The following is a 26,721-nucleotide window of genomic DNA, read 5'->3' as shown; positions in this document are numbered from 1 at the left end:
AAAGCCAAGCAAACAATTGCACAACGCGAGGCTCGTTAATTAGCAGCAGATGGCTTGCAGTGACAGATACCTTCCTACCTGGGCACCCCTACTTAACTGCCTTGCCTTTGGAGGTGCTCCCAGATTCGGCTGCTTTCCCCGGCTGAACCACTGCACGCCCGCGAGAAGCCCAGAGACCGTAGCAAAGACGGCAGCGGCTCCGCAAGCCGCTTTAGGGAAATCCACTTTACCGCCAAGGCAAGGCATGCGGAGTCATTAATCTAGGTCTTCTGCCAACAGGGATGGCTTTGCACGAGTGCCGGACCCCTTTGTAGTTCAGACAATTGGTCGTATTCAAACGGCGCAAGATAACACTGCGGAAAGCTGAGACCATCGCAGCTCATTCCTCCTGTAACCGGGGCAGAGGATTTACAGGCAAAATAGCATTGCATTAATGGGCCTGCTCAGTATTCTGCACAGACGCTGGCGGATAATGTCTTTGCAAACTAACTGCAATAAATTAATTAAATTAATCTACTATGCCGTGCTTTTCCCCACCCAACAGGAAATTCAAGGATGAGCGGGGCTTGCCTTATCCTTCAGAGCCTACGAAAGAATCTGATCTTCCTTGCGCTGAGTTTCCGAGGCACTGAATTGCAAAGTACCACCTGCCTCACTAAACTAATCACCAGCCTGGTGGTTTAGATCACATCAGTTTTACATGTAATTAAGACTGTCCAGGAGGGCATGCAGCTGCTTACATGGCCGTTCCCTCTTATACAGCAACGTGCCTCCTGCTCAGATAGGTGCAATTAAACAAGCCTGTTCACAGTCATTAAGCATTAATGCACCTCATTAGCATAAGAACTGGAAGAAGCTTTGATGCAGGGAACCCCGCAGGAGAAAGCGATAGATAGAGAGACGTACGCATGGACAGAAAGGCAAAGGGCTGGCCCAGTATTTCCTTGTGACACGGATCAGCCCTTCTGGGTCCGTTTCTCCAAAGCAATGACCCATACTGTCTCACTCTCCAGAAAAGCAATTGGGTTTTCTTCTCCCCTCCCCCTTTCTAAATTATTCTGGTGGGGAAAAAAACTGTTGGGATATTAACGGAGCGAATCCATTAATAAGCTGAACTCTCTGTTGGCTTTGACGCTACATATTATGGCTTTAAAGAGACAGTGCCCCAGACATTGCACACGGGTCAGGGACTACAACTCTAACAAAGAACCACTGTTGCCATCAGGGAATACAATCCTTGGCAGGCCTGGTTGTCTTTGGTGATATGTTTTTCATAAACAAAGAGCAGCTCCATATTTTCAGTCTGGAAGACTTATTTTATGCTAAACGAGAGGATAAAAAGAACCAAAGTAAAGTTTTTGTTGGTGAGAGCTCAGTGTGTGCAGAGGTGCAGTAACAAGATGAGGTAATTTAGAAGGCACGATGGTTGTGGTCTCTGAGACACAGGAAAAGTGATTACAAATTTACAGTAGCAACAGCATCACAATGTGAGGGTTACACACCTCTGAGAGTAAGGTACAACTGGTGAAAGGGGGACTTCGATTTACTTAGCTTACTTAAGCAGCAAGCTCTGGTGAAGGGATCACCTCTTTATTATGTGTTTGCAGAAGGTCTAGCAGAAAGGGGTTCTGTTCTCTAGGCACTGCTTTCACACAAATAATAAACCACCATCTTGTGCACATGTAGATGGTAACTTCTCACTGGAGTGACCACATCTTTCTATGCATTTGTGCAGCACCTGGCACCACTGGGCTCTGGGCATCAGCACCCAAAAGCTACTTAGCCTCAGCAGCCCTCACTAGCCACACACTGGGACTCCCAGTACAAGTATGGATGAGCTTGAACTTGAAACTCTATTTGGGAGGAGAGGGTTTCTCTGCAGCTGTCCTAAATGGAAACCGAAATCAAATCCTGGCCCAGAGCCCTTCCAGATCAAGACTCACGATTCAAGCCTCACAATCTGTGCCTTGCTCCAGAAAGGGAGGGGTCCAATATTCCCAATCGCTCTCTCTCTGTGGGCCAGGATGGAAATTAGCGAGCCAAACAGCCTGGTTTTCCCCCTACTGAATCTCTATCGTGGGCCAAACCAGGACCCCACACTTCGGTAGGATTGAAATCAAAGGTGGAAACGTCCAGCTACAGCTCCTCTGTTCTAAAACCTCTGCACTGCCCTGAATCATAGACACGAGAGCTGAAATCTGTGCAGTCACCTACTGGAGAACAGTGCAGGCTGATTCCCCCCAGCATTTTCGCTGCCTCTTTGTCTGGTCCAAGTGTTCACCCATTCACCTCTTGCCTGGAAGAGTAACCAGATCTCAACATTGGGCAATAACTCTTCAGAGGCCCCCTGTACTTTCCCCTTCCTATTCTTCATTTCATTGCTGCTTGTCTGGTCCCTTGTATCAGTCTCTTCCTCCTTGGCATTTTTATTCTCCAAGAATCAGACGGTTCCCTTAGTCAGCCGGCCAAGCAATGCACACGGATAAAGGTGCTTTCCCTTCTTTACAGCCTCCCATCTCCAGGTCTCTGAGCATTTTACAACATTAATTGCATTGGTCTCACAACACACTCGTGCAGTAGGTTAGTATTTCATCCTCCCCACGCTACAGCCGGGAGACGCTCAGCCGTGGACTGGGGACATGCAAAGTTCTGGGTCAGCCACGGGCAACCACAGATGGTGACTGAGCCACATGAGCGGCCCTTCTCCACTTCACTGGGCCGCAGCAGCCCACTGGGGTTCCCCTTGTTGCTAGGGATGTAAAAACCTGTTCAATTGGCTAACCAGGATTGCAGATAGCCTATGGTTCAACCAGTTAACCAATTAAAGTGGGGGGCTGCTCCAACCTCTACCAGCTAACCAGTCAACCATTAACATTTCTACTTCTGCCTCCCCTGTGCCTTTCATACCCTGTGGCACCAGAGCCCCACACTTGCAGGTACCCCCTTCCCTCCCAGCATTCTCATAGCACGTGAATTGTCTGATTGGCTCTGTCCCCCTCCCTCCCACCACAGGAATGCCGTGAACAGCTGATTCGTGGCTTTGAAAGCCCTGGTAGGGAGGGGGAGGTGTAGGACTTCCGGGGCTCCAGGGCATGAGAGGTACATGGGGGGATGGGCACTCAGGAGGGTCCGCAGGCTGCAGATGGAGCCCAGTTGGCTGCAGGTTGCCCATCACTGTCCTAGGGTGTCTCAACACCCCCTCGCTCCCAAACACAGCCAGAACAGAGGGCAGTCCGCACTTCATTGGCTCTGGTCCTATGGGTCCCGAGACCCCACAGGGAGTGAGTGGCAGAGTCAGGTCGGCCAGCTGCAAACCCATCTTCCCCTCCTTGACAACCTGACCCAAAACCCAGCCCAACCAAGGGCAAGGCTCCCATTGATGCCAGCCATTCAGATCACGCCAGGCTTGGGTTAAGACAGCTTTCTGGGGACTGATCATGCAGTGAGCTGGGCTTCTAACCAACAGCGGGCTGGGAGAAGGATGCCTGCTGTGATGACCCTCAGTGAATCTAGCCTAGCTCTGCTCCCCAGGCCCTCCGGGGTTGCCTTTTGTGATTACAATTGGCAAGCCACTCTCCCAGCTATTGTCTGCGGGAGGCTGGCTCAAGTCTGAGCCCTGCAGCGCCAGCCTCACTGCCCTGTTGAGAACGCGATACAAGGCCCTTTGGGGCGATGCCGGGTTTTATTTGAAGGCAACTTCAATGGCACCTGGAGGAAAAAGCCTTGAGAACCCACGTCCTCCCCCGCAGAAAAGAACGGAGAAGGTCTTTGTTATTAAATCAATGCCTCCTTCCTATAGCTCTGCCTGGTGGGAGAAAATTTCTCTCTGGCAGCAGCCAGCAGCCACCGTCCCAGGCTGTGACATTGCTGTAATGCTTGGCACTCACCTCCCTCTCCCTCGCCGGCAGCACTGGCTTTTTGTCTTTATTGGCTGGGATGGCAGGGGGGACGAGCCAGCTCTCCCAGAGCTGAGACAGAGCTGCCACCCCTCCCACTGGACGGCCTGCCCTCACGCAGGAGGGGGCGAGCTGGGGAGCCCGTCTGCCACCTCCACTCTGTGAGCACCACATGGAAGGGTGGCAGTCGCGAAGGGGCAGCTGGGATGCTCATTAAGAAAGTAGTGACAGATGCATTAGCTATTAGAAATGGGGGGGAGGGGCACATGCTATCACAGCACCTAAAAAAAAACCCTCACAGTTTTAACACTGTTAGAGCCCTTAGCGAAGGGTACTGGAAATCTCTCTCTCTCTCACATGCACTTCTGCCCTCATCCAGACAGGTATTTAGCCTGTTTCCACCAGCTACGTATCCAGCCCCGACCTGCCCACTGTCCACACTCCCCAGCTCCTTCTGCCAGAGTCAGGTTTCTGAATGGGTCTGGGTTGGTTTCTACCCCACTTACCCCAGATACATCCACCCACGTGTAGAGGGAGGAAATGGCTCAGTGGTTAGCGCATTAGCCTTGTAATCCCAGGGTTGTGAGCTCAACTCGAGGGGGCCTTTTAAGGCCCTGGGGCAGGTTAGATTTAAAAATAAAATCTGTCAGATCCTGCCATGAGGGCAGGGGACCAGACTCAATGATTGCTTGAGGTCCCTTCCAGTTCTACAAATATATATATATAAAATCCATGTTGTTTCCAGCCTCACTCAAACAAGGGCATTGGCACCTTGCAATGAGCCCTAGGATCAGCCAGAAAACCAAAGTACTCTGCAGCAGGTACTGATACTAAGGTGCAGCTCAAAGAGACGACAGGTCCTGGCATGAGATGTACTTCCCTGCTTTCAGCAGAGGCCGCTGGGATTGTACCAAAGCATCACGTGCTGGGACCTGTTGCCCATGCAGGCTCCAGCAATGCCTTATAAACACCGGAACAAATCACTGAGGGAGGCTGTGGAATCTCCATCACTGGAGATATTTCAAAGCAGGTTAGACAGACATCTATGGGGGACGGTCTGGCTGGTGCTTGGTCCTGCTGTGACAACAGGGAACTGGACTTGATGACTTCTCGAGAGCTCTTCCAATTCTAGTGTTCTATGATCCTATAAGAGGATGGTCACAGGTCAGACTGTGTAATTTCACAGACCACATTTGGCCCTTTCCATTGCCTGGAGCACGACAGAGAGGGAAAGGCCTGATCAGACCCACCTAATGCTGTTAAGAGAACAGCCAAAGAACAGGAGATGCTGCAGATGCAGGACAACTCCAGCACAACAGCTGGGATTCAAATGGAAACCACAACAGCACAGATCTGACTACAAAGAACTGAGGGAAGCTGGGACCATTTCTACAAACTCTCCTCCAGCACAGCTCTCTGTTTCGCAGGTTCTGTTTTCTAATTATGACACCACAACACGAGGCACTGCAAGAGGGGCTAGCTACAGCGCAATCAATACAGCAAAGATTTCCAAACCCAATGCGGGGAGATGGCGACTTTGCCCTGCAACTCCCACGAATTTCAACACACGCTGCAGGGCAGAATGCAGCCTGGTCATCAAACTGCAACCAGAATCTACAAGCCTTGGGGTAAAAAGGCTGAAATCCTAGCTGGCCCACGGAGGCCTTCCAACAACCTCACGCAAGCCAGCCTGACTGCCCGCATAAACTGGGCCCGCCCGCCTCTACGCCATTGATAAAGTGAAAAGAGTCTTAAATAGTTAATGAGCGAATAAACCTGTTAAGAGGATATGATTAACTGCATGCCAGGGCTCCGCGTTTAAAAGATCCCCACTGTACCTTGGGGAGGGAGTTATTTTTAAGGGCAATCAGCAGCAGCAGCTGCAGGAAGCACAAGGCCTTTGTGTATGTGAGCTGTCCCAACCAGGCTAACCCAGCGCTTCACTTTGGAAGCATGAATATGATGTACGTAGGTCTGTTATTAAGTGGGGGGGAGGGTGTGGCCTTATTGGCTCACACTGCTACCAAAAGGCGGGAAGAAACCCCAAACCTGGAGCTGAAAAGATTCTACAAGAGGTGGCAGGAGCCAGCCGGCAGGTTAGAGAAAATGTCTGAACTCTGTGCACCATTTAGTTTTGCTCTCTAAAGGGGAGAAAGGCTTCTCCTGCAGGCAAAGCACCACAGCCAGCAGCAAGAGACCGGGATTCCATTTCCACCTAGACCAGTTTTTCGGCATGCCCCACAGGCAAGCCACTTGGGTCATAAACGATGGTCTATCTTTGCCCATCCATGGACAGAATAAATTTTGTCAGGTGCACCAATGCATGTTCAGATGTACACCACTAATAGAAACAAGTGACCAGCCCTGGGCGCTCTGCTAATCAGCTGGGCTGCATCTGACTCTCTCCTGAGCAGCCGCACAAATGCTCAGCTTGCAGGACACACTGGTGATAAACTGCCCTAAGTCAAAACTCTGCGAGACAGCCGGAGTCTTGTTTGTGTAGGGTGCATCTCAGGGAAATATTTGGTCCTTTATCGCTCTGTGCTTTACTTTCATCCTGTTCTGTACTGAATGCCAAGGGTCAGATTCAGAAACTACAGCACGAATGGGATAACACAGACCAAACTCATAGAGGGCTTTGGCTAGAGTAACTGACACTTGCAAAGCACAATAAGATTAAACGGAAGAATTTGTAAGTATTACTATCAATGTCTTTTGGCCACATTTTTATGTATTAAGATTATTCTGACTACTATTATTCTAGAAAGGGGAATTCCACAAAAACGCCACCCTAAGCCTTCACTTGAATTTTTACGTAAATGAATTCAGTCGCACTTGTGTCACTCGTGTTTTCATTTTCTGAATCACCTTGCCAATGGACGTGTGGCAGGAATATTCGCCAAAAGAGTTAAGTTTTGAACAGAGACCGGAAGATATTGGGAGAAAAGGGATTTTAAATTCTTGTTTGGAAGCACCTGTGCTACCAACATGGCTCTAGACATCATGCTTGTTCAAGAGATAGCTCAGTGGTTTGACAATTAGCCTGCTCAACCCGTGGTTGGCTGCTCAGTTCTTGAGGGGGCCATTTATAGATCTGGGGTGAATTTTTTTTTTCTTAAAAAAAGGATGGTGCTTGGTCTTGCCAAGAGGGGAGGGGACTGCACTTGGTGACCTTTGGAGGGCCCTTCCAGCTCTGTGAAACGTGGACCTCCATATAATCGGGAAACAGAAACATCACGTGACCCTAGAAGCCAATTAAAACACCTCTAAATTCTGAGCTCCTGCATTCACAAAGAACTCCTCTCAAAGAGCAAGTGATTCGCAGAAATTATCTGGGGAAAAATTTTGAACAACAAACGCAATGGCGGGAGGGAGGCAAAGTCATTTTTAATAACGAATGCAACTGGAGGAAAGCACAAACTCTTTGGTACGAATTGTTCACCCAGCATTAATTATTACATAACATCAGTGCTGAGATGCTACGATAGATTGACCCTGCAACTTTCTTGGTGCTGTACAAACACTGAAGAACATCGGTACTGGAACAATTTCTCTAGTGACGGCGCTGTGAGCCAATGAACTATCCTGTCAATCCTGCGTACAATAGGTACCACTTCAAGTCAGGGGGTACTGTGCCCACAGTTACAGCACTTGTGCAAAAGAATACACAGCAGCTTCAAGTTGCATAGTATATTTCCAGCAAACGCTAATCCAAAACACCTTCCAGAATTAACGGTACCAGAAAAATTAACTGCATAGTGTAGGCAAGGGGGATATTATTTGCAAACCAGTGGCTAGTCAATGAAGCAACAAGAGACATGAAAGCTGCTCCAGGTGACAGATGCTCTTGTGCCAAAAGAAGATGGCTGTCTGTAGGAATCAAATGTAGAGAGGCAGAGTGACAGGCTGAGCCGACAGGAATGTTCCCTCTAATTTTTTTCATCCATGGGCAGAATAAATTTTATGTGCACCAAGGCATGCGTGGATGGGCACCACCAGTAGAAATACATGCTGCCGGCTGTGGGCACTCAGCTAATCAGCCGGGTGGCACCTGGGTCTCCGCCGGCTGGCTGCCCCAAGCGCTCAGCTTACAGGGCTTAAAAACGAGGAGGGCTTTTGGGGACTGGGTCTTGAAACAAACAGGGGAACCAAGGCAAGTGTATGGGATTGGGGGTGATCTGACAGTGCCCTGGCTTTGCTTGAGAGAGCAGCTCCCACCTTTCTGCATGTGCAGGAACCCAAGGCAGCCTCCGATGCAGTGTTGGACAGGTGAGAGGAGAAGGACAGAAAGGTAAAAAGCAGAAGGATGGTGTAAGAGACAAAGAGATCTCCTGCAACATCTTGGACAAACCTCACTAAATTAAACCTTCGCAAATTATATTTAAGCATTTTCAGAGGGCACTATATTAAATAAGCATTTATGTATTTTTGTGGGATTATATATAATGCTTCTAGAGGGAGACATGACCAGCGTTCCCTGTAAGCTGAACACTTGGGTGGCTGCCCAAGAGAGATTCAGGTGCTACCCGGCTGACTAGCAGAGAGTCACAGCCATCAGCATGTGTTTCTATTGGGGGTGCACATCTGCACATGCCTTGGTGCACACAACAAAATTTATTCCACACAGGCAGAAAAATTAGAGGGAACATTGGATGTGATTAGCGTGAACCCCGGGACATATTCTGAGTCTTTTAAGCAATGTATGGGAGCAGGGAATGCAAATTCTCACCTGCAGACCCAGCCTGTTGAAACTATGTCCTGACGATTATCTCATCCTCTGTTCCCAGGCTCAAAAGAACAAAAAGTGTCAGGAACAAAAAAAACCCTCCTGGGTGAGGTTTGAGGGCACCTGTGAGAGCCTAGGGCAGAGTTGGGATGACTTCTGGTAAGTTTCTTAGCATTCCTTGTAGGTTCTTGTCACGGTTTGAGTATGTGTTCTCTGCAGCGCTTTCACCAGAAGAATACCTATGGTTGCTTAGAGAATACAGAGTGGTCACTTTGAACCATGGGCAATTATGCCTTTTATAGCCTACATACGAATGGCCATTACTGGGTCAGCCCGAAGGTCCATGTAGCCCAGCATCCCGTCTACAGTGGCCAGTGCCAGGTGCCCCAGAGGGGGGGACCAAAGACAACGATCAAGCAACTTATCTCCTACCATCCCTCTCCAGCCTCTGACAGACAGAGGCCAGGGACACCATTCCTACCCCCTGGCTAAACAGCCTTTTATGGACCTAACCTCCATGAATATATCTAGCTCTCTTATAGCCCTAGCCTTCAAACCTCCTCTGGCAAGGAGTTCCACAGGTTGATTGTGCGCTGTGTGAAAAAGAACTTTTTATTAGTTTTAAACTTGCTGCTACCCATTAATTTCATTTGGTGCCCTCTAGTTCTTATATTATGGGAACAAGTAAATAACTTTTCTTTATCCACCCTCTCCACACTGCTCATGATTTGATAGACCTCTATCATATCCCACCTCGATCTCCTCTTTTCTAAACTGAAAAGTCCCAGTCCCCTTAACCTCTCCTCAGATGGGACCCGTTCCAAACCCCAAATATATTAGTTTCCCTTTTCTGAACTTTTTCTAATGTCAAAATATCTTTTCTGAGGTGAGGAGACCACATCTGTACGCAGCATTCAAGATGTGGGCATACCGAAGTTTTATAAAGGATCAGTAAAATATTCTGCATCTTATTTTCTATCCCTTTTTTAATAATTCCTAAAATCCTATTTGCTTTTTTGACTGCTGCTGCACACTGTGTGGATGTTTTCAGAGAACTATCCAGGATAACCCCAAGATCTCTTTCCTGATTAGTTGTAGCTAAATTAGCCCCCATCATATTGATTGTAAACTTGGGGTTATTTTTTCCAATGTGCATTACTTTACACTTATCCACATTCAGTTTCATTTGCTATTTTGTTGCCCAATCACTCAGTTTGGTGAGATAGTGGATAGTTCTCTGAAGACATCCACGCAGTGTGCAGCGGCAGTTAGTAAAGCAAATAGGATGTTAGGAATTATTAAAAAAGGGATAGATAAGACAAAAGATATCATACTTCCCCTATATAAAACTATGGTACGCCCACATCTTGAGTACTGCGTGCAGATGTGGTCTCCTCACCTCAAAAAAGATATATTGGCATTAGAAAAAGTTCAGAAAAGGGAGACTAAGATGATTAGGGGTTTGGAACGGGTCCCATATGGGGAGAGGCTAGAGAGACTGGGACTTTTCGGTCTGGAAAAGAGGCGATTGAGGGGCGATATGATAGAGGTATATAAAATCATGAATGGTGTGGAGAAAGTGAATATAGAAAAATTATTTACCTTTTCCCATAATACAAGAACTAGGGGACACCAAATGAAATTGATGGGTAGTAGGTTCAAAACTAATAAAAGGAAATTTTTCTTCACACAGCGCACAGTCAACCTGTGGAACCCCTTGCCGGAGGAGGCTGTGAAGGCCAGGACTCTATTAGGGTTTAAAAAAGAGCTCGATAAATTTTTGCAGGTTAGGTCCATAAATGGCTATTAGCCAGGGGTAAAGTATGGTGCCCCTAGCCTTCAGTACAAGGGTAGGGGATGGATGGCAGGAGATAAATCACTTGATCATTGTCTTCTGTTCTCCTTCTCTGGGGCACCTGGCATTGGCCACTGTCGGCAGATGGGATACTGGGCTGGATGGACCTTTGGTCTGACCCAGTATGGCCGTTCTTATGTTCTTAGATCTTTTTGAAGTTCTTCAAAATAGTCAAGACAACAACAGACTGGTTTAGTATCGTCCACAAACTTTACTGCCTCACTACTTACCCCTTTCTCGAGATCGTTTATGAATAAGTTGAACAGGATTGGTCCTATGTCTGATCCTTGGGAAACACCACTCTTTACCCTTCTCAATTCAGAAAATTTACCATTTACTCCTACCCTTTGTTTCCTGCCTTTTAACCAGTTCTCAGTCCATGAAAGGATCTTCCCCCTTACCCCATGACAACTTAATTTACACAGCCTTTGGTGAGGGACTTTGTCAAAGGCTTTCTGGAAATCTAAGTATACTGTATCTACTGGATCCCCCTTGAGTGCATGTTTGTTAACCCCTTCAAAGAATTCTAATAGATTAGTAAGGCATGATTTCCCTTTACAGAAACCACATTGCCTTTTGCCCAACAAATTATGTTCTTCTACATGTCTGACAATTTTATTCTTTACTATTGTTTCAACTAATATGCCTGGTACTAACATTAGCCTCTGGGGAAAAAGCAGAGCAGGCCTGCATAGACTGTCCAGCTCACCAGAGATCTCAGTGTAGGCAGGGAGCTCTGCAGTCTGTTGGGAGAGGAGAAGACACAAGTCTCCACACAAAAGACGTGCCAATTTAGGAGCTAGGAGCCTCAAGTGGGTGCCAGTGCTGGACCATGGAGGGAGAGGGCAGGTGCCTTTGCCCTGACCTATGACAAAGCAATCAAGTGGGTTAGGCTATAGCATGAGTCTTGGGAACTCTCACCTGGGGTCAGTTTCCTGCTCTGCTACAGACTCCGCATGTGACCTTGGGCAAGTCACTTAGGTCTAGATCCTCAAAGGTATTTTGGCACCTAACCTCATAGAATCGGAATCCTAGGGCTGGAAGGGCCCTCAGGAGGTCACTGAGTCCAGCCCCCTGCCCACAGTGGGACTTAAAAACATCTAAGCATGGAGATTTCACCACCTCTGTAGGTAACTTTCAGTGGGAGTAAGGCCCCTCAGTTCCCCATCTGTCCAATGGGAAAAGCAGCACTGCCCTACCTCACAGGGCACGTGAGGAGATGTACACTAAAGATGGTAAGATGCCCAGATACTCTGGTGATGGGGGGGGAGGGGAGGCTGGTAGTCTGGTATACAGGTGAGCCTTCGTCAGATCCCAGCACAGTTCTGTATTTCCTTCTGCCCCATGCTGAGTCTAAGCCCCGGCCTTAGCACGTAAGGGGCTAGAGCAGCCTTCCGACCTGTTTAAATGTGTCTACAGCTGGGAAGGGCTGAGCAGTCAGAGGCAGGCAGCTCAGCCTGACTAGGTCTTTTAATTCAGAGTCAAACTCTAGGGGGTAAGTTTAATTTTATTATACGGCGGTTTTTGTACTGTCTTCACCCGATGAGGCGAGGTGAGGCGAGGCTCAACTGACTAATCCCCCAGGAGGGTGGTTTTACGCTGATGGGGATGGAAGTCTGACAGAGGGAGCAGGCTGAGCGAGGGGCAGGATAAAGGCCCACAGAGCTCTGAGGACAAGGCAGACATTTAAAGGAGACAGCCAAGGAAGGCAGGAAGCGGGGACTGGAGTGTGCATTAGGGGGCTGGCTGAGAGAAGGGAGGCCCAGGGCACAAGGGCAAGTCAGGGAGAGCTGGTAAAGCACAGGGCTGCAGAGAACATGGGGCAAATGCAGAGCTGCTGGGAGACCGGGGAAGGCTAAGGGTGCATAGAGAGAAGGGCAAACAGAGAAGGCAGCCACAAGGGGCATGTTTCAAGGCAGGGGGCTGCCTTCAGGAGCAAGGGGCACAGTCCCAAGTGCCCTGCCAAAGCAAGTTGGATAGAACAGCTGACCGGCACGGGCGCGTCGCTAGGCAGATCAGAGAAACAGCATCTGTCTGTCACCAGCCAAGTGGATCAGTTAATTTGTGCAGCTGCCTCCTATCTCTCTCCGTTTCTTTCATCCCTGGTAGACCCATGATAATGTGCCTTTCATTCCTTCACGTCTCCCTTTCTTTTTAGCCCCTTCTGCCAGCAAAGCTGCACAGATGAAAGTGGCCAAGCGGGTTCCCAGCTTTAGACCAGCCTCACTTTGAGAGGGGGACTGCGGCGTGGCAGCCTAAGACGAGAGAGCATGTCCATCCCGGAAGGGACGAAACGCCTCTGAAAGGTCATCACGGACCTCCGCAGTGGACGGAAACGAGCGCCGCTGAGCCTCACAAAGGCTGGAAGGCCCATTTTGCATAAGGCTGGATTGACCACCATCAATAACACAGCTGGCTGGCTCTTGCCCTGGCAGGCGTAGTCAACAGAGAGTGCCCAAGATGGAAAGAAGTGACCCAATGCAGACCAGCAAGGCCTGGACCTGTTCTTGCACTTAACAAGGATGTCTCACTCTTGCCAACTACATGTTCCAGCATGCAGTGCTCCAACCAAATGCAAGTGAAGGCCCCTTGCTCAAGATGGAGTACTGAATGCTGGGAACCCTGCTCTTGGCAAGGCTGTGTCAAAGACGGGAATTCTGCAACTGGCTTCTGGTTCTTGCAAAGCCCTTTGCTAATGATTCACTTCCCCTCAGCTGGGCAAAACGTGGTGGTACATGGAGGCTCACAGGTAATGCTGTGTGTAGACAAGACAGGTTACCAATGTAATCTACTATGAGAAGCTGGGAGGGCTGGACTGGTTTTATTTCCTGGCCCAAATTTCACAAAGGCTGTACCCTGGGTCAAATGGCAAGAGTTAGCTATCATAGCACCATCCTTCTCTCATCAAAAAAATAAATAAATAAATAAAGTCAACCAAAACCGCCCACCACAAATTTACACAGCCAGTTATCCAAGGCCACAAACAGAGACGCCCAGGGTGGAAGCGAGGCTGTTAGAGCTCCATCCAGAACTAGCACCGTCGCTGAATCTCAGGAGCCTTCTGATCATGCAGACGCTTCTCGACAGCCAAACAGCTCCTCTGGCTGTGACCTGTTTGGCTGAGGAGGCAGGCCTGCCACCTGGGACCTACCTTTTCTGCATCTGACGGTTTGTAATAGTCACCGAGAAGAGGGACATGTTCTGCTCTGGTAAGCCCATGAGCTCCTGCAGCACCTATGGGTTATGATGCATGGCACTGATGCGGACAGAGTCGTTAGCTTGGGCTGCTGACCATCCACTCTTTTCTACCCGCAAAAGGGGTAACTCTTCACTGTTTTGTCCTAATAATTCTCCTTTAAATCCCTAGCAGACTGCTTGCTTGCAGCTACTTCAGGATACGTGCTCCTTGATTCAAGAAGCTATCTACAGAAGATGAAGACCCTATGGTTTTTGTATTTCAGCTTCTAAGGGCACGTCTTCACTACCTGCCAGAACAAAGCATCTAATATAGACACGATAAATCAATGGCTGAGTGCTCTTCCATCGACTCTTGTACTCCACCAGAGCAAGAAGTAGAGGCGCAGCCGACAGCAGAGTGCCAGCTGTTGACTCGCCACAGTGATAATACCTCAGTAAGTAGATCTAAGCACATTGTGTTCAGCGACTCTTTTCATGGAGCTGAAGCTCTGTAACCTAGGTTGATGGCCCATGGTGGTGTAGACTAGGGCTAAGTTTCAGAACTGGTGAGCCCAATGAAGCACCGAGAGATGCCTTTTCATTACAACGGGTCCAAATATTTCTGTTTGCACCACTTTTACGAGTATGCACAGTAAGAGCTTGGCCTGATGCATTGAAAAGAACTGCTGAAATTCCCCATTCACAAATTGAGGACCCTGTCTGTTCTTAACCCCCCCCAGGAATCCTGCAGAGAACCATCTCCATTTGTACCACACGGGATTGCTTTGCCACTTGCAGCCTAGTGCAACAGACCAAAGTTTTGAAAAATTGAGTAGTCCACTGATTAAAGGTCCATCAACTCCAGACTAAGGGCAACCAGGAATCTCACTGTGGCTTCAGTGGTTCTTTTTGCCGTGTTTATTGCTATTATATACTATCTGGTCACAACCATCTCAAGACACTGTTCTTACACTTCTCCTTACTCAAGGGCGGAGAGGTAGTTGAGTGGTTGTGGCACTGGCCTGCTAAACCTGGGGTTATGAGCTCAATCCTTAAGGACGCCATTTAAGGATTAGGGCAAATAGATATCAAGGATGGTGCTTGGCCCTGCCAAGAGGGCAGGGGACTGCATTAGATGACCTCCACAGGTTCCTTCCAGCGCTAGGAGATGTGTATCTCCAATTCCAAAAAAAAAAAAAGCAGGCTCTGGGGATTAGCTCAGTGTTTTCATTTTCCCTTTTCACCTCTTCTGGCACAGCAGAATAGTTTACCTAGGGAAGGCTGTATCAGGAAAGTGATACTGCACCCAACCAAGGCTCAGAGAAGATGCAGCACGGGGGCTGGGGGAAGCAGCTTCTTTTCCTTTTCTTTTAAAAGAAAAAAAAAAGAGGCAATGGAAAAGCCTCCAGAAATGGGAAATCATGCAGGGGGAACAAAGAGCATCCCAAACACAGTGGGGTCACCTGGGGTCTCTTGGAGCAGGAATGCTGAATGGCTCAACCTCAGCAACAACTCGGTGTCTATGGCCTTCGCATGATGATACAATAATATTGTATGCTGATCCAAGGTTCTCAAAGCCTTGCAATGACAACTAACCGTCATCCGCATATTTGGTTTCCAGATGGGGAAGCTGAGGCACAATGCTGAGAACTGAGTCCTCCAAAGTCACAGGGGGAGTCACCAGGACAACCAGAGCAGGGCTGGGGTGTCCTGATGCTGTGACCAGTAGGCCAGGCTGCCCATGCTCTGAGATCTCAGCAGATGACTGGCAATCTGGCCGAATTCCCCCTTCCTTCCCCACTGGGAACCCAACGCAGCACCTCATCTTTGGTCTCCCTCGCTAGACTGAGTTCTCGCCCTGCTACCGATGGGCCTGTTTCCTTTCCGCCATTGCCTTGCGCTCCTCCTCTGCCCTGGCCCAGCCCCAGAGCCAGTCACCAGGGGCTGCCAGATTTTCTCCCATGTCCCACAGCCCCCTTCACCGTTGCGACCCGAGCAGCTTGCGTCAGCTCCGCCGCGGCTGGAAACAGCAGGGCCGACAATGACATTTGCTGCCGACTGCCTGACGTTGAACTCAGCCAGTCAGAACATCGGGTGTCTTGCTGGCAGGAGCAACACTGCCAGCCAGCGCGGGGACAGGGGCGGGAGGGGAATGAAAAAGCAGAAGCGGCAGCCAGACAGCTGCCTCCTCCTCCTCCTCCTTTTGTGCAGAAATGTGTTTTTGTTTGTCAGTCAAACAGATCGTTTCCCCCCTTCTTCACAGGCCAATTGTTCCTGCTGCCGCGAGATAAGGGACTGAAAGGGGCTCTGTGTGGATGGTTCTGAATCCGGGACCTCAGAATTGAAGGGTAGACACGGAGGGGGAGGAGATTCGTGTTCAAATTGTCCCTTTTTCCATCCCTCCCGCTTCCCCTCCTCCTCCTGCTGGAAGCTGCTTGCGCCTCTCAGCTCTGCTGCTCTTTAATCTCCACAGCTCTGGTGCACTCAGGAGGTTTATGTAGCTTTGTCCTCTTTGCACCAGCAGCTGAGGACAGTCCTACTGTCCTCTCACTGGTCTCTCACCAGGGTTCCTCCCTCCATTCACCTGCTGAACAACAGCAGAGCCTAGCTGGGCCCACTGCAAACTTGCACCAAAGGGTGAGACCCCAGTGAGGTTGTGCCACCGTGGAGTGTTTGCATAGAAATAGCCTAGGAGGGTCAAAGCCTTCCAGAGGCTTGATCAGTAAAGGGAGGCGTGGAAAGAAACGGGTGAATAGGAACAAGGCTGCATCCCAAAACGATCAGGACCAGCCTAATAGCCGGTTGCGGATCAAGTTCAGCCGGAGGGAGCATCTTCCACAATCACCCAGCTTGGCTGCAGCCCCCAGAACGAACACAGAAGACCTGCGGGCCGATTGCCCCGAGTTTCTGGGATCGCGGAGTGATGAGAGGTTGAGGGCGAGACCTGGCCACGCTTGCATTAGTCGTATAAATCAGGGGTGGCCAACCAGTGAGGGAGGGACAAAGAGCCATGGATAGATAAAACTAAATATATAATACATGGCTTTTTGCACTCTGTCTAGATACACAGATAGATACAAACAAACTATACATGGCTCATCACCCTCCTCCTTCCCCAGAGCCAGGTACCCCCAAGCTCCCTGCTGCAACCCAATCTCCCTCCCCTCCTCCAGAACCAGGTACCCTACCCTCCCTGCTGTAAAAGCCCTCCGCCGCCCCCAGAACCGGGCACTCCCCCCTGCTCTAACCCAATCCCCCTTCCTTCTGCAGAGCCAGGAACCCCAGCCCCCGGCTGCTCTAACCCAGGTCCCCATCCCTCCCCTACAGCCAGGCACCAGCAGCCCTGGCCCCTGCTCTAACTCAATACTGGTGACTCATCCAAGCCACTGCTGCCGCCACGGGCTTCCCCACCAAAGCGCTGGGGCACGTGGGCAGAGCAATGGACAGCACTCCCAGAGCGAGGCTCCAAGGAGGAGCCACATTTTACGGCTCAAAGAGCCACAGGAGGCTCAAGAGCAGTGGGTTGGCCACCCCTGTATAAATTATGTTATGGGAGCAGCCAAAAGATCCAACCAATAGGGATCAAGGCTCCTAGTGTTGCTCCATTGGAGTCACTCCTGATTTACACCAGCATAAGTGACAGGAGAACCAGGGTCCCGGTGCTGGACTCTGAACAGACCAAGCTAAAGAGAGCCCCTGTTCTGGAGACTTTCCATCTAAGCTACCTAGTTGCCCTGGAACTCACGGGGCTCACCCACCGATGTGACGGCCCACAGTAAGAATCCCTTTGTTCCTGCATCCTGGTCACATCTTGTTTAATTATCCGGTGCTCAGGAGCAGAGGGAGGGCTTTGCCTCCCATCCTCCGGAGATCACAGCCGGGAAGGGGCCAGCGCAGTTCATATCCAGCTCATAAGCCTCTCAGAGCTCGGGCTTGAGGAGTGAGATTCACTCAATTAATTTTGCTTTGGCAAAAAGTCCATTTTTATTGCTATTTCATGCCTTCAGTATAGATTTTCTCTCCTAGTCTCAAAGGGATAATAAAACCCGACTCATTCGTTTCACCAGAAGTCTCACACACCCTCTCTCATCCGGCTGGCATGTCCCCCACCTAGACATGTAAATTTAAAGGCAAAGAGTTGTCACTGAAAGACCGAAATGACTCAGAAAACCCACCATCCCCAGGCTCTCAGGCTGGAGCACGCCAGGTTGGTGACATTGAGAGCAATGTTCCTGCTAATGCTTTCCATCCGTGTGCAGAATAAATTTTGTCATGTGCACCGAGGCATGAGCAGATGTGGACTGTCAACACAAACCCAGGCTGCCGGCTGTGGGCACTCTGCTAATCACCTGGGCAGCACTCGAATCTCTCCTGGACGGCCGCCCAAGCCCTCAGCTTACAGGCAACACTGGTCAAGAGCTGCCCTGTCAATATCTATCTAGCTTAGAATGGAGCCAGCTGGAGCTGCCCTGTCTATTTATTAGGGTGGTGCAGCCAGGGAGATTAATCTCAGCTGGTCACGTTCAACCCTGCTTCAAACCTGCTAAGAACAAGATGGCCAAGGGCCTGCTGGGACCTGTAATATCCTTGGCTCACACTCTCCCATTATATGTGACGGTCGCTTGGGCGGCACTCAATGCTTTGTCCACACTCTGGTTATCTTTGCTCCCCCTGGATGCCTGATTCCTTTCCAGCTCACACTTCGGGCTCTACTGACCGTCGCTGGGCTGTGCTGCGCTGACCCCAAGGGGTCACTGAGCAGGTGCCATTGTTTCCCTGGGGGAAGCTCTCTGGTGCATGCGTCCCTTTTGCCAGGAACAGGGCTGGCTGCAGGAATGGGGAGAGCTGAGGGTGGGCTGGAGACAGTCCCTGAGTGGGCTGGAGAAGGGAGAGGAAACAGGAAGGCCAGGGTGGTCCTGCCCCGTAGCTATTCCATCCCTGGCAAATCCCTCTTGAGACCACAACAGCAAGGGTGCAATTTAAGGGCATCCCTTAAAGTTGCCCTCACCTGTGCTAGGGAGCATGACCTGTCTCTCCTCTGCAGCACACGGGTGGCCTTGTGCGTTGCTGCTTACATGACTGGAGAGGGGGTGTAGGACTGCACCATTCCAACACGGCTGTGTTTTCACATCAACCCAACGTGCAGGGCAGTGGGGAGCTGGGTATCCGCAGCTGATATTAATGAGAAGACTTCAGCTGAAACCAAGTCATAAAATCTGTGGCTCCCAGCTGCAACTGTAGGTTTGATCCAGGGACATGCATCTACAGGCTGCAGGACCGACCTGTAAACACTGGGCCTGGTTCTCCTGTCACTTATTCTGGCGTAAATCGGGAGTAACTCCAATCGAGCAACATCCATACAAAGCCAGGCCAAAGGCCCTGTCTATAAGCAGGCGTTTTGCACAAATGTAGCCAAATCAGCATAGCTGGGGTCAATGCAAACGTTTATCACAGACACGCTGTACTGGTTGGAAACAGGGCTTCTCTCTGTGTGGACCAAGCTAAAGGGAGAGGCAGATCAAGCCCAGGTCAGAGGATGACACAGTTTATGGAACATTATAGACGTAAAAGAACATAAGAACGGCCACACTGTGTCAGACCAAAGGTCCATCTAGCCCAGTAGCCTGTCTTCCGAGAGTGGCCAATGCCAGATGCCCCAGAGGGAGGGAGCAACCCATGCAGTCATTCAGTGATCCCTCTTCCGTCACACATTTCCAGCCTCTGACAAACAGAGGCTGGAGACACCATTCCTACCCAGCCTGGCTAATAGCCACTGATGGACCTAACTTCTATGAACGTATCTAGTTCTGTTATGAACCCTGTTAAAGTTCTGATCTTCACAACACCCTCTGGCCAGGAGTTCCACAGGCCAACTCTGTGCTGCATGAAGAAAATCTTCCTTAGTTTTAAACCTGCTACCCATGAAGTTTGAAAGAAACAGGTTTTTTGTCTTCTTCCCCCTCAATTTAACCTGCCTTCCTTCCTCCTCCCTCCCCCACGCCTCCTTTTCCAAACCAGCCTGTCCGCTGCTCTGATAATAGACCAGGTCTCTGTTCCACTTGGTTCTGTAACTACAAAGGGCACACGTTCATCTAATGGGCATGCAGCACTCGCGGCGAGAGGAAACCCACAGAGGATTTGCTCCTGCAGGTGTGGCTGCAACTGACAAAAGTTTGAAAGGTGCTTTGTGCTGGAATGGGGGAAAATGATAAGAATGAGGAAACCCATGAGAACAAAACCCTGGTTAACTGAAACTCTCAGGGTCTGGAGGTTGGTTACTGGCATGTTGCCTGGGGCTCAGGGTCACAGTGCTTCAAAGAGTTCATGAATATGAAGCGGCAGCCTGTTTCCAGCAGTTAAACGAACCCTCCAGCATCCCCAAGGGCTGGGTATTTCCACTGACCAGCGAATGTGAAGGATTTACAGCTCACCCTCCTTTGTCCGTAACACCCAAGCACCGGTAGGGTGGTTACAAACATATAATTTCACTAGAGAGAGTCCACACTGTAAAGCCTAGCTCAACATAGGCCTGTATTTTGGAGATGTTTGGGTGTGGATCCAAACTTCATGACACAGCCCTGTATGGAGTGGAATTAAACCCCAGATCTGAACCTAACATGTTCAGCTCCGGTGCTTCAATGCAGGAGAAAAGATTGGTTTTGCAGGTAGTGTGGGAGAAGTCCTATCTACAAGGTAAGCCTCAACATTGCCTTCTTCCAGACCTGTGGGTTCTTCCACTGGAGTCCTGGCTCCAGTCTGTGTGAGAAATCCAGACCGAGCTTCTTACTCAATCTACAGAAGAGTGGCTCAGAGACAAAGGATGGGGAGAATTTAGGGACGGATAAATCATTTGTCTGAGTGCAAGGTCTGTGTGAGACAGCAGGGCCTCAAACTACACACGTAGGAGCAGTTGCCCTGCCTAGGTGAACCCAGCTGTCTTTGTGATTTGTGATAGCTGCGGATTCTGCAGAGAAGCACTGTGTGGATTTCCAATTCTATTGGAAGATACATCTTATGGGTGAGACATTTAACATGAGTCCCCAGCATGGGGGGTGGGTCTTTTCTTGAGATAAGGATGGCATCCGTAGCAGTCCTGTAACTACATTCTCATTTAGCTCTATTCTACTGCTCTAAATCATCCCACCTAGCTTCAAGTGGGTGGTGTACTTTTCATTTTCTGTTGTGAAGAACCCGTGCCCTACCCCAGAGGAAACTGCCTTTCAATAGCTGCTGAAGTCACCCCAGCAGAACCTGCAAAGCAACTCACAGACTTTTGGGACTAAAGTCTCAGGGTACATCTACACTTAGCGGAAGATCAACCGGTCCAGTGTTCGATTCTGCACATCTGGTAAAGATGCGTGAAATCGATCTCTCCAGGGTCCGTGGTTGACCCGCTGTACTCCTGCTCTCGCGAGGAGTAAGGGAGGTCGACGGGAGAAACGCTCCTGTCGACCTCCCTCAGCGAGGACAGACCTTCAAGTCAACTGCAGATACATCAATTCTACCCATGCAATTGCCGTAGCTTGACTCGAGTATCTGCAGTTAACTGTGAGGTCTAGTGTAGACCAAGCTTCAGAGGGGGAGCTGTGTTAGTCTGTAGCTTCACAAAATAAACAAACCATCCTGTAGCACCTTAAAGCCTAACCATTTTATTTATTAGGCAATGAGCTTTCGTGGGTTTTACCTATGAAAGCTCATTGCCTAATAAATAAAATGGTTAGGCTTTAAGGTGCTACAGGACGGCTTTTTTTTTTTTTTTTTTAAAGACAAAAGTCACTACGGACACACTACATCACTGTCATCGTATCATAAGGCTGCTATTTTTAAAGAACCATCTTAATGTACTTGGAGACTTGGATCATCCTTAAGTCAGTGGGAGAGAGTTAATGGGGTGTCAGAGAGACCTACTATAAAGCAAGACTTTCTCTCCGTTTTTCTGGGCTGCTTAGCATCTTTTTCCAACCCTTTCCTCCACAGAGCTCCAGCTGCATTTTCATCAGCCACTGGTGCAACCGCTGAGTGGTTAAGGCACACCTACAATACAACCCGAAAGATCTGAATTTGAGTCTCGCTCTGTCACACACTGAAAGGTCACCTCCAACTCACCCAGCTGCGACATGGGTACCCAAACCATCAAGTTAAGACAATCGAAGGTGGCCGGAGGCGATGCTGGCCACCATCATTACCTTTGGCTGTGAAACTGACATGTCTCACCCACACCAGGCCAATGAGCCAATGGCTTGGGGGAACTTTGGTATAAACTAAGGAAGCCCAGCGAATAGGAGCGGGAAATCAAAACATCTGGATTTTAGACTTGTCTCTGCACCTGACCCCAATGAGACCCTGGGCACAACCTTCCTCTCCTTCTGCTCCCCCCTCTATAAAACGGGGAAAACAATGCTTTTATCCCCATTTACAAAGTGTCTCAGGAATAATAAATGAGACTAAAAGTCCTTCCTGCTATATTGACTTGGGCACTGACAAGCACACAATGAACACGACTCGCAGACCTGATGGTTTGGGTACCCACGTTGCAGCTGGGTGATCCCCTCCGTCACAACAGCAAGGAGGAGGTGTCATGTTCTAGCACTACAACAGCTCTGCTCAGTGGCTGGGGAGTCGCAGAGAGGGTGGAAGATCCGTACCACGACGTGCTGTTCGGGAAGCACTCTTAACAGGCAGCGCTTCGGACACAGATGTGCGACATGGAGCAGCTGCCGGGAGCTGAGCGTAAGCTGGAGAGGCCCTGCACCTGAGGGGCTACAGTGTGATCATACACCACTGCTGTATGAGCCACCCCATCCTGCCCCAGGCTTCTGGGACATTCCCATAGATAGAGACCCTATCTCTGAATCAGACGAAGTCCATGGGTCCATTCCGGGCAGGTTGCACCCACAACGGGGGTAGCTAAGGCCCGCTGGGAGCTGCAGGCTTCTGCAAGGGAGGGCCTGATGGAGTCTCCAGGGCCGCTTGGTGCTCCTGTCCAGGCGGCAAGGAACACACACACACCCCAGCAGCTCTCCTGCTCTGACGTCAATGAAGGGCTCCGACAGGTCCACGACGTCAGCTGAGATGTATTGCAAACAGATGGGAAGCCCTTGAAAAGTCTATTCCTTGCGGAAGGGAAATAATATACAGTGTCTCCTTCAGGCTGACACTAGGGCCGCCTGGTGCAGGGGCTGGCTCGCTCGCCAGGGACAGGCCTGCCTGCTCCTGCTGCCTTTTAGGTCTGACTATTTCCTGGCTCTCCACAGAGCCATTCAGAAATCAGGTCTGCCTTGAAAAATCTGCTCCAGCCAGAGGCGAGCAGCAGCCGGGCGGTGTAGCGGGCGGGGGGGGGCTGGACTGCCAGGCCGGAGCTGCTTAAACCGACTGTGCAAAGGAAAGCGCTGTCGGGGGGCCTGCCTGGAGGGTTTGCTCTGGAGTCTCCCTGCGCTGGTCCGGGCTTGGTAACTGCAGGGGAGCTGCTCAGCTGCAGGGCTTGTCTTGGTGGCAAGCCAGGAGGCTCCTGTTCCTCGCCCCAGGAGCCAGGCACGGGCCGGGCCGGGGCTGGCGCGGGGGAAGGGGAGAGAAGCGCCGCCCCAGGGCTGCTGGAAAGTTGGCAGCAGGGCCGGGCACCGTAGCTGGCCCGGAGCACCGAGCCCGCCGCGACGCGGAGTCAATCCCAGCCGGGGGCTCTCGCCTCCCCGCGGGCCCCGGGGCCGAGCCGCGGAGGGAGCCAGGCAGGGGCCCCGCCGGCTCCCGCAGCAGCGCTCCCCCGGCTCGGGCCTCGCTGCCCCGGGGAGCTGCCGCAGCCCCGTGCGCTCCGCCCGGGCCCCGGCTCCGGCGCGCTTACCTCGCTTCACCGCAGGCGCCAAGCGCGGCAGCCGGGCCGGGGGCAGCTCCTCCGGTGCCGGTCCATGGGAGCGCCCCGATTTCCTGCCCGGGGGCCGCGGCGAGTCCAGCGGGCCGGTCAGGGGCTGCGCCCGCCGGGCTGGGCCCCGCTCCGCCGCCGCTCCGCCCGCAGCCAAGCGCGCTCGGGCGCGGGTGTCAATGGCAGCCGGATCCCGCTTCGCACAGGAAGGGCGAGCGGGCGGGGAGGGGGGGAGAAGAAAGTTAGAGGCATGGCTGGATGCTGTCGGAAGTGCACGCTCATGTTTCCCTCCGGGGAGACGCAGGTGTTCTGCCCGGGCCGACAGCCCCATCTGCCGGCCGCCCGCCGCGCCCACGTGGCCCGGCCCGCTGGGGTGTGGCTGCGTTGCAAAGCCGGGGGACGGGCCTGGGGGTTGCAAACTCTGCGCCGCGCCGCGCCCCGTTGCCGGGGTAAGCCGCTCTCCTGTGGGTCGCTGCACCCTGCAGTGGCGCTTAGGCTGGGGGGAGCAAACTTTTTACTGGACCCACTTTTCAGCCCTGCAGTTAGCCGCCTCCTACCTGTCTAGTGCAATCCCAGAAAAATTGTGCCTTGGTGCCCCATGCCTAGGGGAGCTCCTCCAGGGGCAAGCTGCCCCATTCCCTGGCACCCCATGGTGTCAGCCCCTGCTGCCAGTAAGCCCTGCCATGGGGCGGCTGCTTCATTCCCTGGTGTCTCATGCCTTGGGGAGGCAGCTCCTGCTGCTGGGTGCTGCTCCCTGTGATGGCTGCCTCCTTCCCTGACACCCCCTAGGCTCCTGCACTAATCTTTCAAGTGCCCAGGTTCAGTTCTGCCTGCAGGGAGTCGGGGGTTTAGGGCTTTTCTATACTCATAGAGCTCAAGTTAAAAAGCCTTTTGGTCTGTGGACTGTAAAAACTTTATTCATCGGCTTCTCAGTGTGACTGCACAGACATAAATACAGTAAGGGAGTGCAACATTTGTAATGAGATGAGTGAGTCTGAGACCCAGTCGCCAATGGACCTGTGCCCCCTTTGCAAGATTTCACATCCTCTACTTTGTGCACCGTTGACTTGGCCCACTGACACAGAGCACATGGTCTGAGCCTTAACTGAGAGCCAATGGACTTTTAGCCAAGGGATGGCACAGTGACCATCTGTCCTGTTTTGCCTGGGACAGGCCCTTATGTAATCTCTCACAGGTGTCCCAACATTTTAAGAAAATGGGCAAATTGTCCCATATTTTGTGGCACTCTGTTCCCCAGCACCCAGTGTCTCAGGGTGGCAGCTTTTGCTGCCAGGGGCCCCACTGCAGGGCAGCTGCCCAGTGCCCTGGCAGTCTGTGGCTGGGAGCAGCACCCCCACAGCCACAGAGCTCCTCTGTGGGGAGGCTGCCCTGTTATCTGGTGCCCTGTGCCTGGGGGCAGCAGCCCCTGCTGCAGGGAAGCTCCTCCATGAGGAAGCTGCTCCATTCCCTGGCACCCCAATGGTGTCAGCCCCTGCTGCCAGTACCCTTTGTCAGGGGGCAGCTGCCTTGTTCCCTGGTGTCCCATGCCTAGGGGCGGCAGCTCCCGCTGCTAGGGAGCCGCCTCCCCAGGCTGGCTGACTTGTTCCCTGGCACCCCTATAAAGCTCCTGCCCTAAGCTTTAGCACTCCCAGGTTCAAGCCCCCCTGTGAGGAGTTACCCATGGGCCACAAGCCCTGGCAAGGAGTGAGGGACTCAGGGCTTTTTCTACACTCTTGAAAGATCAAGATGCAGGCGTCAATCTTCTGGGGTTCAATTTAGTGCACCTCGTGGGGGCCACGCTAAATCGAACAATCAGGGAGTCACCGTTGACCCTGGTACTAGTCGTGAGGATTAAGGGACATTGACAGGAGAGTTTCTCTCGTCAACCTCCTGCTGAGGGGACAGCTGTAAAAATTGATTTAAGATCCGCTGACTCCAGCTATGTAATTTTCATAGCTGGAGTTGTGTATCTTATATCGATTTTTTATCCCCCAGCAGTGTAGACCTGGCCTCAGAAAAGCCGAACTTATCTTTGGAGATGGTGCATTCACTTGAGGCAGCCGTTGGAATGGTGGCAGCTTGTTCCAGCTCTTTGGGAAGATGCTTCTCTGTGGCAGTTTTGCCGTTAACATTTAATAAGGCTTTCAGAGGCCCAAAGCCTGGTGAATTTCCAACAGCAGGGCAAGGCCTGGGACAGGGGTCAGCAACCAAAATAGCAAGAAGGTGACAGGCTACTGGGCTGGATGGACCTTGGGTCTGACCCAGTACAGCCATTCTTGTGTTCTAAGAGCCGTTTTTAAAAAAATTTGGTAAAACACTCAATAATTCAAGAGCTGCACTGCCTGTGAATACGAGATGGTCCTTAATAAATAACTCTGTGACCTGAGAGGCTAAAGCTGTGTGCGCTACCACATGAGCTAAAAGGCTGGCCCTCAGCTGAGGCAGCAGAGCAGACTCATTCTTTCTCTGTGAAGTGGTTTAGGTGCTACTACACGGGACAGTTGAACACCACCTCGCTGGGAGGGTTACACTTTCACTTCTGCTGCTAAATTGCCTGCTTTGAGGTGTGGACTCTGGCTGAAGTGCTGAGGGTCCTTTGGTGCCTTCCCCACAGTTCGCTGCCTATGCTTTGCAGGGCAGATCAGTTCTCCTACAATTCCTGGGGATAAAACCCCAGATCAGCTCAAAGTACTGCAGCGCAGAGAGCCGTCGGACACACACACCAAAGTTCTAGCACACCTGGAGGAGCACAGGCCCGGTGAGGAGTCAGTAACTGTGCCCTGAAGCTGCTCTCCCAACAACTAGGCTAATCCCTAAAGAGGAGGGTGAGAAACTCTTCCCATGGTGTCAGAAGGCAGAACAAGGAGCAATGGTCTGAAGTTAGAGGAGGAGAGGAGTAAGTTGGCTATTAGGAAAAACTACTTCACCAGGAGTGGGGGGTGAAGCACTGGAATGTGTTGCCTAGGGAGGTGGTGGATTCTCCATCCCTTGGGGTTTTTAAGTCCCACTTGACAAAGTCCTGGCTGGGATGAGTTAGTTGGGATTGATCCTGCTTGAAGCAGGGGGCTGGACTCGATGACCTCCTGAGGTCCCTTCCAGCCCTAGGATTCTGTGATTCTATGATCCTGATATGGGTCAGCTGAGCTAACTCCGAAGGGCACATCTCCACTCTGCAGAGCTGTGGTTGAGGAGCTCAGTGCAACGTTTTGGACGT

General features: G+C 51.1%; 1 protein-coding gene across 5 annotated transcripts in view; it reads right to left on the bottom strand.

The window, feature by feature from the left end:
* RAI1 (retinoic acid induced 1) overlaps positions 1-23,698 on the bottom strand; it is a 153,261-nt gene extending 129,563 nt beyond the window's left edge. For all 5 annotated transcript variants that reach the window (XR_012647732.1, XM_075010729.1, XM_075010730.1 and 2 more), the window contains exon 1: positions 23,490-23,698. The gene's annotated coding sequence lies outside the window, so the exon portion shown is untranslated. The remainder of the gene's footprint in view (positions 1-23,489) is intronic.
* Positions 23,699-26,721: the final 3,023 nt, after the last annotated feature.

The sequence above is a fragment of the Carettochelys insculpta genome, chromosome 16 (assembly GCF_033958435.1).
Source record: "Carettochelys insculpta isolate YL-2023 chromosome 16, ASM3395843v1, whole genome shotgun sequence".
Lineage (NCBI taxonomy): Eukaryota > Metazoa > Chordata > Testudines > Carettochelyidae > Carettochelys > Carettochelys insculpta.
Note: the sequence above shows the minus strand (reverse complement) of the source record. Positions and strands in the feature narration are given on the sequence as shown.